Below are 12,136 nucleotides of genomic sequence, written 5' to 3' on the forward strand. Positions count from 1 at the left end.
GTATGTTGTTAAAAATTGCTAAGAAAATTTCTGCAGCATACAAATAGCAGACCAAACTATAAACTCTTAAAAAAACAAAAATATTTAAATTATTATTTTCTTCTTCCCTTAAAAAACTATGTCAATATAAAACAAACAGAAATTAATTAAAAAAACTTTTTCTAAAAAATGAGTTTTTCAGAAAAATGAAAATATTTCAGTTAGGGCAAAAATGAGCAAAAATCAAATCAAATAATCTATGAAGTATGGAACAGCTATAAGTAAGTATCGATAAAGAAATCAAGTCCAAACCAAACAGAAATTACAATAAATAACCGAGTCATACTCTAAATGAGCAGAAATTAACGTAAGTTGGGCTAAAAACCCTTATGCCTTCCCAAGGCCAGAACATAATTTGCACTTTACTGAAAAAAATACAAATGAATGTGCATTGTCAGTTTAATATACATATACTTATATCTAGTAATCAGAATGTTAATATTATTTGATTTATTAAAGTTATAAAAGTAAAAAGATTTATATTTTTTTCAGTAAAGTGCAAATTATAGTTAATTTCTGCTCGTTTTGAGTTTGACTCGGTTATTTATTGTAATTTCTGTTCGTTTTGGGTTTCATTTATTTATCGATGCTGATTCGCGGTAGTTTCACGTTTCGTAAATTATTTTATTTTATTTTTGCTCATTTTTTGTTTAGTGGAGTATTTTACTTTTCTTTGACAAACTTATTTTGTGGAAAAAGTTTTTTTTTAATTAATCAATTTATTAGCCAGATCGGGCTCCATGAATTTGGAAAAGAAATTACATAGTTGAAATAAAAAAGTATACCAGTAAAGCAAATCCAAAAATATAGTTATCAGAAATAAAACAGAAAGTTAGAAGGATTGAATCAGTATGGGATGGTTTTGAACATTTAAAGAAAAATATTCCCACAATAAATAGAAGTGAAATTCGTGAAAGTCAGTTGATGTTTTAACCATTTAAAGTGTCCGAATTGTGCTCAATTCTCTCGGACGAATTTAGACAATTGAATTTATTGTTGAATCGTTCTTCATTTTCAACGGTATTTTTATTTACTTTAGCTATATACTTTAAGAACTATGAAAAGAAATTTCATGATTGTGTCAGACTTGTAGACAATAAAAAATACTCCTCAATTCAGACCACACATCTTGAGGAGTTCAGATGACTGTACAGTTTCTTCAAGTCTGACAATAGGAATGACAAGGTCCTAGACACTCCATCAGCCTCAGTAAAGTTATTTAAATGGTCTTTTATGCAACCTCACAATTTTTTTTTTGCCTTGGGGTTGAAGCTATATCACGCACAATCCAGCAGCCATAAATGCCAAAGCTATTGTTGCGTACCGTTTCTTTCTGTAGGATATCTCCATGGACGAACTCTGGCACGAATAAGCTCTTTAAGTACTCAAACGCTTTGCCGCGAAAACTGTTGGAAAGCTAAAACAGGACAGGATAAGCCTATTGTAGATCCTAAAATGAGTAAGTGTTTGCTTGAAAAGGTTCTAGGCCTTTACACCCCCCACCCCGGAAAATACCCCCCCCCCCGTGGAGAATAAGGCTTTCCAAATTTAGGAATTTTATTCAAATTTTATTTTATTTTTTATTTCCGTAGGGGGAAGGACTTTTGGTACTTGTGTATTATGCGCCACTCAATCAAGTTTACGCTATGTAAAATTCGAGAACACACCAGTTTTTTCGTTAGTTTCTTCGTTACTTCAGAAATAAATTTGGGCTATAGATTTGCATTTTTGGGGGGGGGGGGAGTATAGCGGGTCTATATGCACAATGTGCTTGGTACAATTATTCTGCATATTAGACAGATAGATAGAGAAGTCTATTTTAAAGCCAAATATACGGCTATTAACATAATAAAATAACATAAATAAAAGGCACAAATAACATAAACTTTGATCAGGGATCATCATAAAACACTTAAATGAAACACTACATTAACCTAATAATAGTGGTACTTAGGATTCGGAAAATCGATCAATGAAGAAAAAACACTTAACACTTGGAAAAAAAACTTAAATGAAGCATTACATTTACTTTATACTGGGATTTTATTTTTTTTAGTGAACAAAATTTCCAGAAACCTCGCTATTCTTCTGTAATTTTTAGTGGCCATACCTAAAAAGGATTGTTTTCTGCCCCCCCCCCTTTGGGCAATATATAGCCCAAATTATATATTTCCCATATATTCTGTCACTTGTCTTTGTCTTGTTTCGCGCTAAGCTGAAAAAACTAACGAAGAAACCGGTTTGTTCTCGAGTTTTAAACAGCTTAAGCTTGAGTGAGTGGCCTATAATACACAAGTACCGAAACTCCTTTCCCCTACGGAAATTAAAAAATTTAAACTCCAATAAAATTGTAAAATTTGGAAAGCCTTCTTTTCCAGGGGTGGGGTGGGGGGCTATTTACCGGGGGAGTAAAGTATTTAGACAGTTTGAAGTCAGAAAATAATTCTTTCTAGGTATGTATCCACTAAAAAATTACAGAAAAATAGTGAGGTATCTGGAAATATTGTTAACTAAAAAGAAAAAAAAAAATCCCAGTATAAATTAAATGTAATATTTCATTTAAGTGTTTTTTAAAAGTGTTAAGTGTTTTTTGTTTCTTTTTCAATGACCGATTTTCTAAATATTAAGTACTATTATTAGGTTTATTCATCTCTTAATTTAAGCTTTATATGATGAGTGATGATCAAACTTTATGTTATGTTCGCATTTTACTTATGTTATTTTACTATGTTTATGGCTATATGTTTGGCTTTAAAATAAACTTCTCTATCTATCCATCTAACATATAGAATATTTGTACCAAACACATTTTGCATGCATACCCGCTATACTTTATACACCCCCCCTAATATCCAAATCTATAGCCCAAATTTATTTCTAAAGTAACGAAGAAACTAACGAAAAAACTGATAAGTTTTCGAATTTTACACAGCGTGATTTTGAATGAGTGGCGCATAATATACAAGTACCAAAATCCCCTCCCCCTACGGAAATGAAAAAATAAAACTCAAATAAAATTCTCAAATTTGTAAAGCCTTATTTTCCACGGGGGGGGGGGGGGGGGTCCGAGGGCGTATTTTCCGCGGGGGGGGGGGGGGAGGGTAAACGCCGGCCACCGTTTGAAGAGGCCATCCTTTTTTTTCTGAGATCACGAAAATCGCTCGTTATTTTTACGGTCTGGACTCAAGTCTGAACATCGGATTAGTTTTCTTTAAATATTCGTTAGGGTACCGAAAATATCATTATCCGGGGAATCGTATCGGTGTATCGTAACTTCCGAAAATCTTCGAATCTTTTAATATAAAATCTGTTTTTCTGTAGCCCAAAAATATTTAAAATGATATAATTGAAAGATCATGACGCTCTTGTCTTTACTCCATGTATAAATAACATCACGAAACTCAATTGAATTGGTACTATTTGTAATATGAAGCTGGTACGGCAAGATTGGTAATATTAAGGTAAGATGGTAATATTAAGGATGGTTTGGCACAATGAGTACTACTACGCGCAATAACTTGTAGAATAAAGTTGACACGTTTTTGTCAATATTTTTTTATCACAGCTACCGCAAGTGGCGCTCAGGTGGCGCTATTTGACACGTTTTTGACAGGAATAAAATTGACACGTTTTTGTCAATATTTTTTAATCACAGCTACCGCAAGTGGCGCTCAGGTGGTGCTATTTGACTCGTTTTTGACAGCAATAAATTTGACACGTTTTTGTCAATATTTTTTTATCACAGCTACCGCAAGTGGCGCTCAGGTGGCGCTATTTGACACGTTTTCGACAGGAATAAAATTGACACGTTTTTGTCAATATTTTTTTAACCTCAGCTAGCGCAAGTGGCGCTCAGGTGGCGCTATTTGACACGTTTTTGACAGGAATAAAATTGACACGTTTTTGTCAACATTTTTTAATCACAGCTACCGCAAGTAGCGCTCAGGTGGCGCTATTTGACACGTTTTTTACAGGAATAAAATTGACACGTTTTTGTCAACATTTTTTAATCACAGCTACCGCAAGTAGCGCTCAGGTGGCGCTATTTGACACGTTTTTTACAGGAATGAAATTGACACGTTTTTGTCAATATTTTTTAATCACAGCTACCGCAAGTGGCGCTCAGGTGGCGCTATTTGACACGTTTTTGACAGGAATGAAATTGACACGTTTTTGTTTTTATTTTTAAATCACAGCTACCGCAAGTGACACTCAGGTGGCACTATTTGACACGTTTTTGACAGGAATAAAATTGACACGTTTTTGTCAATATTATTTAATCACAGCTACCGCAAGTGGCGCTCAGGTGGCGCTATTTGACACGTTTTTTTACAGGAATAAAATTGACACGTCTTTGTCAATATTTTTTAATCACAGCTACCGCAAGTGGCGCTCAGGTGGCGCTATTTTAATTTTAGTACTGCGGTGCACAAGTTTGTCTTCATCTATGATGTACTTGTCTACATTTATTTTTCTTCGTTTTTGTAATTCAGTTTGTCTAACTCATAATTGGACGTTTTTCATCGCGGATAGCGCGTCACACTGTAGCATCTGGTTTGAAATTGTAAACGTATGAGGCTTTTGAAATCAGAGGTCAATCATTCCACCGTCGATCCTAGACCGTTAATTAAATAAAATAAAACAAGTTTTTTTTAACTGAAAGTAAGGAACGACGTTAAAACTTAAAACGAACAGAAATTATTCCGTATATGAAAGGGGCCGTCCCCTCCTCAACGCCTCGTTCTTTACGCTAAAGTTTTTTAGAGTTGTGAGAAAATCAAGCTTTAGTGTAAAGAGCGAGGCTTTGAGCAGGGGACAGCCCCTTCCATATACGGAATGATTTCTGTTCGTTTTAATTTTTAACGTCGTCCCTTACTTTCAGTTAAAATAAACTTGTTTTTTTATTTAATTTTTGAACGTTTTTGAATTAATGCAGGTTTTGATTTTGGCTCTCCGTACATGAATAACTAAAACAAAATTTGTATGTTAATTTTACTTTTATTTGGTTAAATGGTTTTCTCGAAACTTGTTTAATTTTAATTACGAACGTTTTCATTAGTAACAAATATACGTAACTTACGAATTAACTTACGTAACGAACTTCTATATTCATGTATTTTAATACGTATATTAGGGGGTTTGCCCCCTAGTCAATACCTCGCTCTTTAGGCTAAAGTTTGAATTTTGCTCCAATTCTTTAAAAATGACCCCTTAATCACAAAGGCCGTTATTTAGAATAAATAGCTCTTATAAAAGTACTAAAAAATCTTTAGCCTAAACAGCGAGGTATTGACTAGGGGGTGAACCTAATCATATACGTAATATTTTCTGTTCGTTTTAAGTTTAGATGTTGCTCCTTACTTTCAGTTGAAAAGCTTGTTTTTTATATATTTAATTTCTGATCTCTTTTTTTTAAATAATGCTGGAAATCCGGCGCCCCCTTCATAGCAATGCCTCTTTCCCCATAAAAACTTCCTTCATGGAAAGATCCTCCCACATAACCCCCGACACCCCCCCCCACTACCAGAAAAAATCCCCCCTGAAAACGTCTGTATACTTCCCAATAACCAATACTATATGTTAACATTGGGTAAAGTTCATAACTTTCAGCCCTCCCCTTGGGGACTTCGGGGGATTAAGTCATCCTAAAAGACATAGTTAACATATTTTCGACCATGCTGAGCAAAATAGCCATCTCAAAATTTTGATTGGGTGACTTTGGGGAAAAAATGAGCGTTGTAGGGGGCCTAGTTGCCCTCCAATTTTTTGTCACTTAAAAAGGGCACTAGAACTTTTAATTTACGTTCCAATGAGCCCTCCCACGATATTCTAGGACCACTAGGTCGATACGATCATCCCTGAAAAAAAAAAAAATTAAATAAATAAAACACGCATCCGTGATCTTTCTTCTGGCAAAAAATGCAAAATTGCACATTTTTGTAGATAGGTGCTTGAAACCTCAACAGTAGGGTTCTCTGATACGCTGAATATGATGGTCTGATTTTCATTAAGGTTCTATAACTTTTAGGGGGTCTTTCCCCCTTATTTCGAAAGTCAGCCAAATTTTCTCAGGCGCGTAACTTTCGATGGGTAGGACTAAACTTGATGAAACTTATATATTTGAAATCAGCATTAAAATCTGATTCTGTTTATGTATCTATTGGTATCAAAATCCCGTTTTCTAGAGTTTCGGTTACCATTGAGCCGGGTCGCTCCTTACTTACAGTTCGTTACCACGAACTGTTTGATATAGTGCTTTATTGCTGGACTAAACAGCGTTTTTCGGACTGGGGTACCTATATTTGGACCTTGGATTCTATGAGTGGCCAAGTCTTAGACGCTTACGAGCACTGTATATAGATAATGTAATTAATCTACTGTTTATATACAGTGCTTACGAGCTAGCGCCTAGGATCCGTGCGTCTAGATTTGTTACAGCAATGCAGGCTTACACTACAAGCCTAATTGTTAACCGTGGTATTGATTCGCTCAATTGGTAAAAAAAAAGTCAGAGTAGTCCACACTGACATGGTTAAATCCGCTTTGTTCCTATAAATTCTGTTTCTTCTTAATTCTCTTCAAATTGAATTCACCACAAGATGGAAGCTGCTCCTCATAATCCTGCAATAGATGTGTTCTCACTCTGGACTTCAGTTGATTATTGTTGAACCGAAGTAAAACTTCAAGCGTTTCGCCCTCTCTAGTCACAGCTACTCTTATCGTTTTAGCCTCGAACTCGAGTTGATTTTTAGTAACTCCCACCACTACGTAAAGTCGGCACCATTCACTTAAGGATGTTGAGAATTTTGCTTATGGATTTTTTAATTTTGGCAAAGGTGGCCTTAGGATATTTAACAATGGCTCTATTTAAATTTGTCGGAAAATCTTTCTGACAAATTTCTTACTGACCAAGAATCAATTGAACAAAATTTCTTACTGACCGAACGCCTCGATTAGCTGGTAATAAGTGCACTTTTACTCTTAGGCAAAGTTAACAAACTACTAAATGACAGTGAATTGGGTTCTTATGTCAAATGTAACTGTTTTGCTTACATTATCTGAGGAGTCATGCTATTTTGAAAGAATTCCTTCCATTTCCTACTTCCTGCCTTTATCAAGCATGTTAGACGCCATCTAATTTTACTTAGATTGTGGTTATTCGAATGTTGCTGGAGACTATGGAAGCCTTTTAGCCTTAGACCGTGTCTTCATTATGGCCTTTTCAGGCAAATTCGCCCGTGCTTTTTTACTTTTTCAGGCTACTTCTGTCTCCATTGGTTATTTTTAAGGCTCAGGAAGGCAATCCAGGCGCATTTGAAATGGCTTTATTTGGAAATTTGTTTTCGACAGACAAAAACCTGATTTTATTCGGCCGATTTCGCCTAAAATAACTATAACTAAAATAACTAGTATAACTATTGTAAGATACCATGTTTTGCGGTTCAAGAAAACCAGTGGCTCCTTAATAATTCTTATGAATCTTCTCCCAGTGGATGGCGAGAGGGGTCAATTTGGCCTTGCTACCAGTAGAATCTGCTTTAGCAGACGCAAGTGCAGAGTTGCCACCGCTATTTATCACTATTTTTATTGATTTTTTATATTGGCTAAGCATAAAAATTACTAAATCAGCACATAAATTGCCTGATTATTGAGAAAAATCATTCAATCAACCAAAAAACCACGAGAATCTTAAGTGATTTTTTTTTTACCGAGTGACAACCCTGCGCACGTGCTGTCACAGTCCAGATAATACGATCACAAGCTACCTTATGGGGCTGGCATGACGGAAGACTTTGTTGTAGTTGAAATTTTGATTGCCACTGACTTTTAAGTTTTTGAAGAGGAAATCTGTAGTTCTGAGTGAGACCAATCCCCGCGTAATTAGTGAAAATATCACTCCACTTAAAATTAATTACCCTTTTCAGGCCAGTGTTGTCTGTTTCTTTCGAAGAGGAGCATCGGAAGAAGCATCTTTTGAATACTAGAAAGCAGTACTAGGCTAGGTTTTTTTTTATTGCTACTAGTTTCAAGGCTGAGACTTCGTACCTTCTTTTTTATACAATTGATCCTGAAGTTTACTCAATTGGTCTTATATTATCCGTGATAATTGAGTAAGAGGGGAGGTAATAAAGGTATAAAGAGGTTATTAAGTTTTTATATGGAATATCAAATATGAAAATTTCAATATATTGAAAAATCGAAAATATCTCCCAAAACTACTGCTAACTGCCTGTTATCACTTTTTTTTCAAATCAGTTTAAAACAGACTGTACAAGTCCCTAATTTGAAATTAGTTGCTATATACTGCAGACAATTTATTTTTTATGGGACAAATGCAACAAACACCCTAATGCAAACACCTAATTGTGTTCATAAACATCACAGTTTATAGAACTATATAATTATATAAACTGTAATTATATGAACTAATTATATAAACTGTGATAAACATACACTGAAATATAACTCCAAAAATGCTAAATATATAACTATTCTCGTACACTTAATGATTGAATTTTAGCTGCTGCAACTGTTATTCTAAAAGCATTGCGGTACAAAGCCTAAATTTTACAGTAGGGTGGAACTAATGAGAAAATTGAGTAGGCATCCAATATACCTGACTCTGCAAGCTCTGTTGTGTGACTCCGTAAACTCAGCCAGAGCTCGACCCAGCTCCAAATGGGTTCTTAGAGAAATCTGGGGGACACGGGAATAGTGTTGTAACCGGTAAAATTGGGTATTTTACGTCTTTTACCGTAATTTCACGGAACCCCGCAAAATTGGTATTTTACCTATTTTGCGTAATTTACGTATTCTACGTAATTCACGTATTTTACCGGTATTTTATGTATTTTACTGGTATTTTACATATTTTAGTGACATATTTTGCTACAGCTTGCAATTTTCAGATCACAAAAACGTGAAGCGCCTAGCAGAAAAGGGATTGAATATGATTTTGTTTTGTGTATAGTTGTGTTTCCCGGTTTAAAAGGCGGTCTGTCTAACTTGGGTCTCTTATTATGAGAACGATAATGTGTATTATAGTACAGGTATTATCATTTTAAAATGGTGAAATGTTAGCTGAATGTCAGCCAGCAGAATAAAAAAGAGGCGAAATGATAGAGGTCGATATTTCGTCAGGGACTTCCGCCCAGCCATCATTTGAATTAACTCTGACTGAGCAGAAGAAAGACTGAATCAAACTAACCAAAAAACCAAGTCAGAATAAATGAAAGACTATTCACCAATTAAATTGGGCAAGCGTTATTTGCTTAGTGATTGACTCGGGTTGTCTACTGACCCAATTTTCATTAAAAGTGTGGTCAGATGATCTTAAATTAAAATGAAGAAAAAATTTATTTGAATTCTTTAATTTTAAATTATTGTGCTTGGGGTTTAAAGGAAAATCTCTAGTATCTCTACTTAAAGCAAGGTCCTCTATTTATGGATTTTTCTTAATTTCAATTGCCATCCTAAAAGAATGTTGGAAGCCATTCGCTTCAAATGTTAATAATGCATCATTAAAAAGAACTAAATGTTCTGGATTTTAAATACTAAGGAGGGCCAAATCAGAGAAAATATCCTTATTTTTATTTTAAATTTCACATCTCAGAAAAATCTGGTATTCGCGTCGTCTTTTCCCCAGAAGCTGGAGAAGCCTCCCTTCCACTGGAAAACAGCCCCACGGATTATCCTCTCTACCCCGTGGAAAATAACCCCCTATTTTCCCCTTGGATAATTCCAGATTTTTATTAGAAGGGAAATTGAAATTTCTACTCTCTTGTTTAAATCAGGGGCAATCGTATTGCATTACCTATGGTAAAGACCGATAAGGTTTCAATTTATTAATATTTGTTCATTTACTTTTTTCCTGAGGCACTTCATGTGGAAGGGGTGTCGAATTAGCTTTGGAGGTGGCTTAGTCAATTGGAAATCGAAAGTTCCAGTAGCCTTTTCTAAGATTTAGCCTGCTTTTCAACCAATTGCTACTGAATGAGTTGTTACTGACAAAATTATCTTAAAGAAACTCTTATTCTAGTGCAACGGTCCTTGCATTTTCACCAGTCGTTTAGAAAGAAAGATGAGCAAATTAAAGAGATAACTCAAAGGCTGAAACAATGAGAAGTTGGTAGTAGAAATTGATATAATCCCCAGGGCCGTATAGAAGACTTTTGTTTGGGGGTGGGGGCTTTGAAACAGGCACGGTTACCTGAATCAAAATCTAATTCTGAAACTGAGGGGCTAGATTTACAAGCAAATCCCATTGAAGAGAGTCTTAATGACTGAAAGTGGCTGAATGTTCCGCTCTTGTTATCCAGTGCTTTGTTAATCAAAGTCATCAAAGTGTTATAAACCTCATTTTTATTGTATTCGGTACTTTTATAACTAAATAAAAATAGCATGTATATGATATGAGGAATGTGGCTGAACACGTCTATTCAAATGCGCAAGGTTTTTAGGTTAATATTTCTTTGGTATAAATGTAGAAAAAAATGACTTATGATTTTACTCCCAACTAATGGTAAATTTAATATTTTCTTTTTTTATTATTATCATTTTTTTTTTTTTTTTGCAAAATAGATGTCCAAAATCAGGCACTGTCCTATTGCTGAGGTATTACCCTATGCACAAGACTACCAGAGGGATAAACTAGACAGTTAATTAAATTGGTGAACTCTAGATGAAGGGGCTTTAGCTTTTTTAAGCCCAGGAAAATCAGAATCATTAAAAAATTTCATTAAAAGTTATAAGTTATGATTAAAAAAGAATGCTCAACTGGTCTTGTAGCTACAGGGCAACTCCAAAACACTATTTTGCCCTTTGTTCCTAGAGAGTACCTCATTTTACCAATTTTACTTACCAATTTTTTATTTTACGGTAATTTCGCATCACTACACGGGAAGGATCTGATCGTTTGCCCCCAACCATACATAGCACTCCCAGATGAATCAGGAGATCGTTACCTGCGATTTGCGGACCATTGGTTATGCGAAAACAATTTTTTTAATTCTTTTTTAAGATTCAATATACAACAGATATAATGTGGATATCGAAAGCTCCAATATATAAATATTTGAAAAGAAGACAGGACGAATTTTTAAAAAAAATCGGACTTGTATAAATATATGACGAACATAATAATGAATGAAAAAAAGTATTTAACCATTTGATACAACTCAATGTTTTTGAGGTGGGTGAGATTTTTTCACAATATGTCGCTTAACAAAATATCACAAAATGTCGCTTTCTTAGAAAATGTCACTTAACACCTTTTGAATTACCGCAGCCAGTTATTTTTATCAGCCGTTTTTTCTTTTAAAAATATATTATGAATGATTGAATGTGTGCGATATGTTTTATAATGACAAGTTTTTTCCAAGCGAAATAGGGGTCTTCCATATGAGTTCCTTCCTTTTCACTTCAGAAAATAGGCATAAATCATACAAGTTTCATTTAGTATATTATCGCCCTATAGACTTCGTTGTAAATAAGAAAAAGCTCAAATTTACAATGCAAAAAAAAACTAAGTATGCATAAACACACGGGCAAGGTATACGGAATCATTTAAATGTTAGTTACCGATTATGGTGTTGCAAATAAAACCGAAAATATCGTCTTTCTTTTTACGAAATGTTTGCAAATCGACGTTTTATAGTTTGAGAATTACCCGTAATTCTTTAACCAGTTGGATTAATTCACTAAAGTTTTGGAGGGGGGGGGGTCAAATTATATATTCAAAATCTGCGCGGTCTTTCAATTTTTTCAATGAAAATACAAAAAAAAAGTATTTTTTTAAATCTAAGGGGGGCAAACGCCACCTACCCCCACCGCTATTGACGCCCCTGTCTTTAACAGTCGTTTGGGTCGTGTAGAAAGTGAAATAAGTAAGTTTTGCATCAGATAGTAGTTTTGCTTTTATCTCAAACCTCTTCTTTACTCTCCAAAGAAAGAATGAACAAATAAGAAGGGCAATATCAAAGACCTTTGTTTCTAGTTTGAAACACTAATAAACATATTGAGCCTTGTACATACAAACAACAGTTTATAGAATTAGAATTATAAATAGAATAATTCTATAATATTATAGATAATTCTA

General features: G+C 34.5%; 1 protein-coding gene across 4 annotated transcripts in view; it reads left to right on the forward strand.

Moving 5' to 3' along the window:
* fj (four-jointed box kinase) overlaps positions 1–12,136 on the forward strand; it is a 106,033-nt gene that overhangs the window by 72,562 nt on the left and 21,335 nt on the right. Inside the window, exon 1 of one of the 4 annotated variants that reach the window (XM_089088450.1) lies at positions 1,378–1,498. The exons of the other annotated variants lie outside the window; for them this stretch is intronic. The gene's annotated coding sequence lies outside the window, so the exon portion shown is untranslated. Of the gene's footprint in view, positions 1–1,377; positions 1,499–12,136 lie in introns of those variants that run through there. 4 annotated transcript variants of the gene reach the window in all.

The sequence above is a fragment of the Artemia sp. Qi Xiang Cuo genome, chromosome 4 (genome assembly GCF_049724085.1).
Source record: "Artemia sp. Qi Xiang Cuo chromosome 4, ASM4972408v1, whole genome shotgun sequence".
Lineage (NCBI taxonomy): Eukaryota > Metazoa > Arthropoda > Branchiopoda > Anostraca > Artemiidae > Artemia > Artemia sp. Qi Xiang Cuo.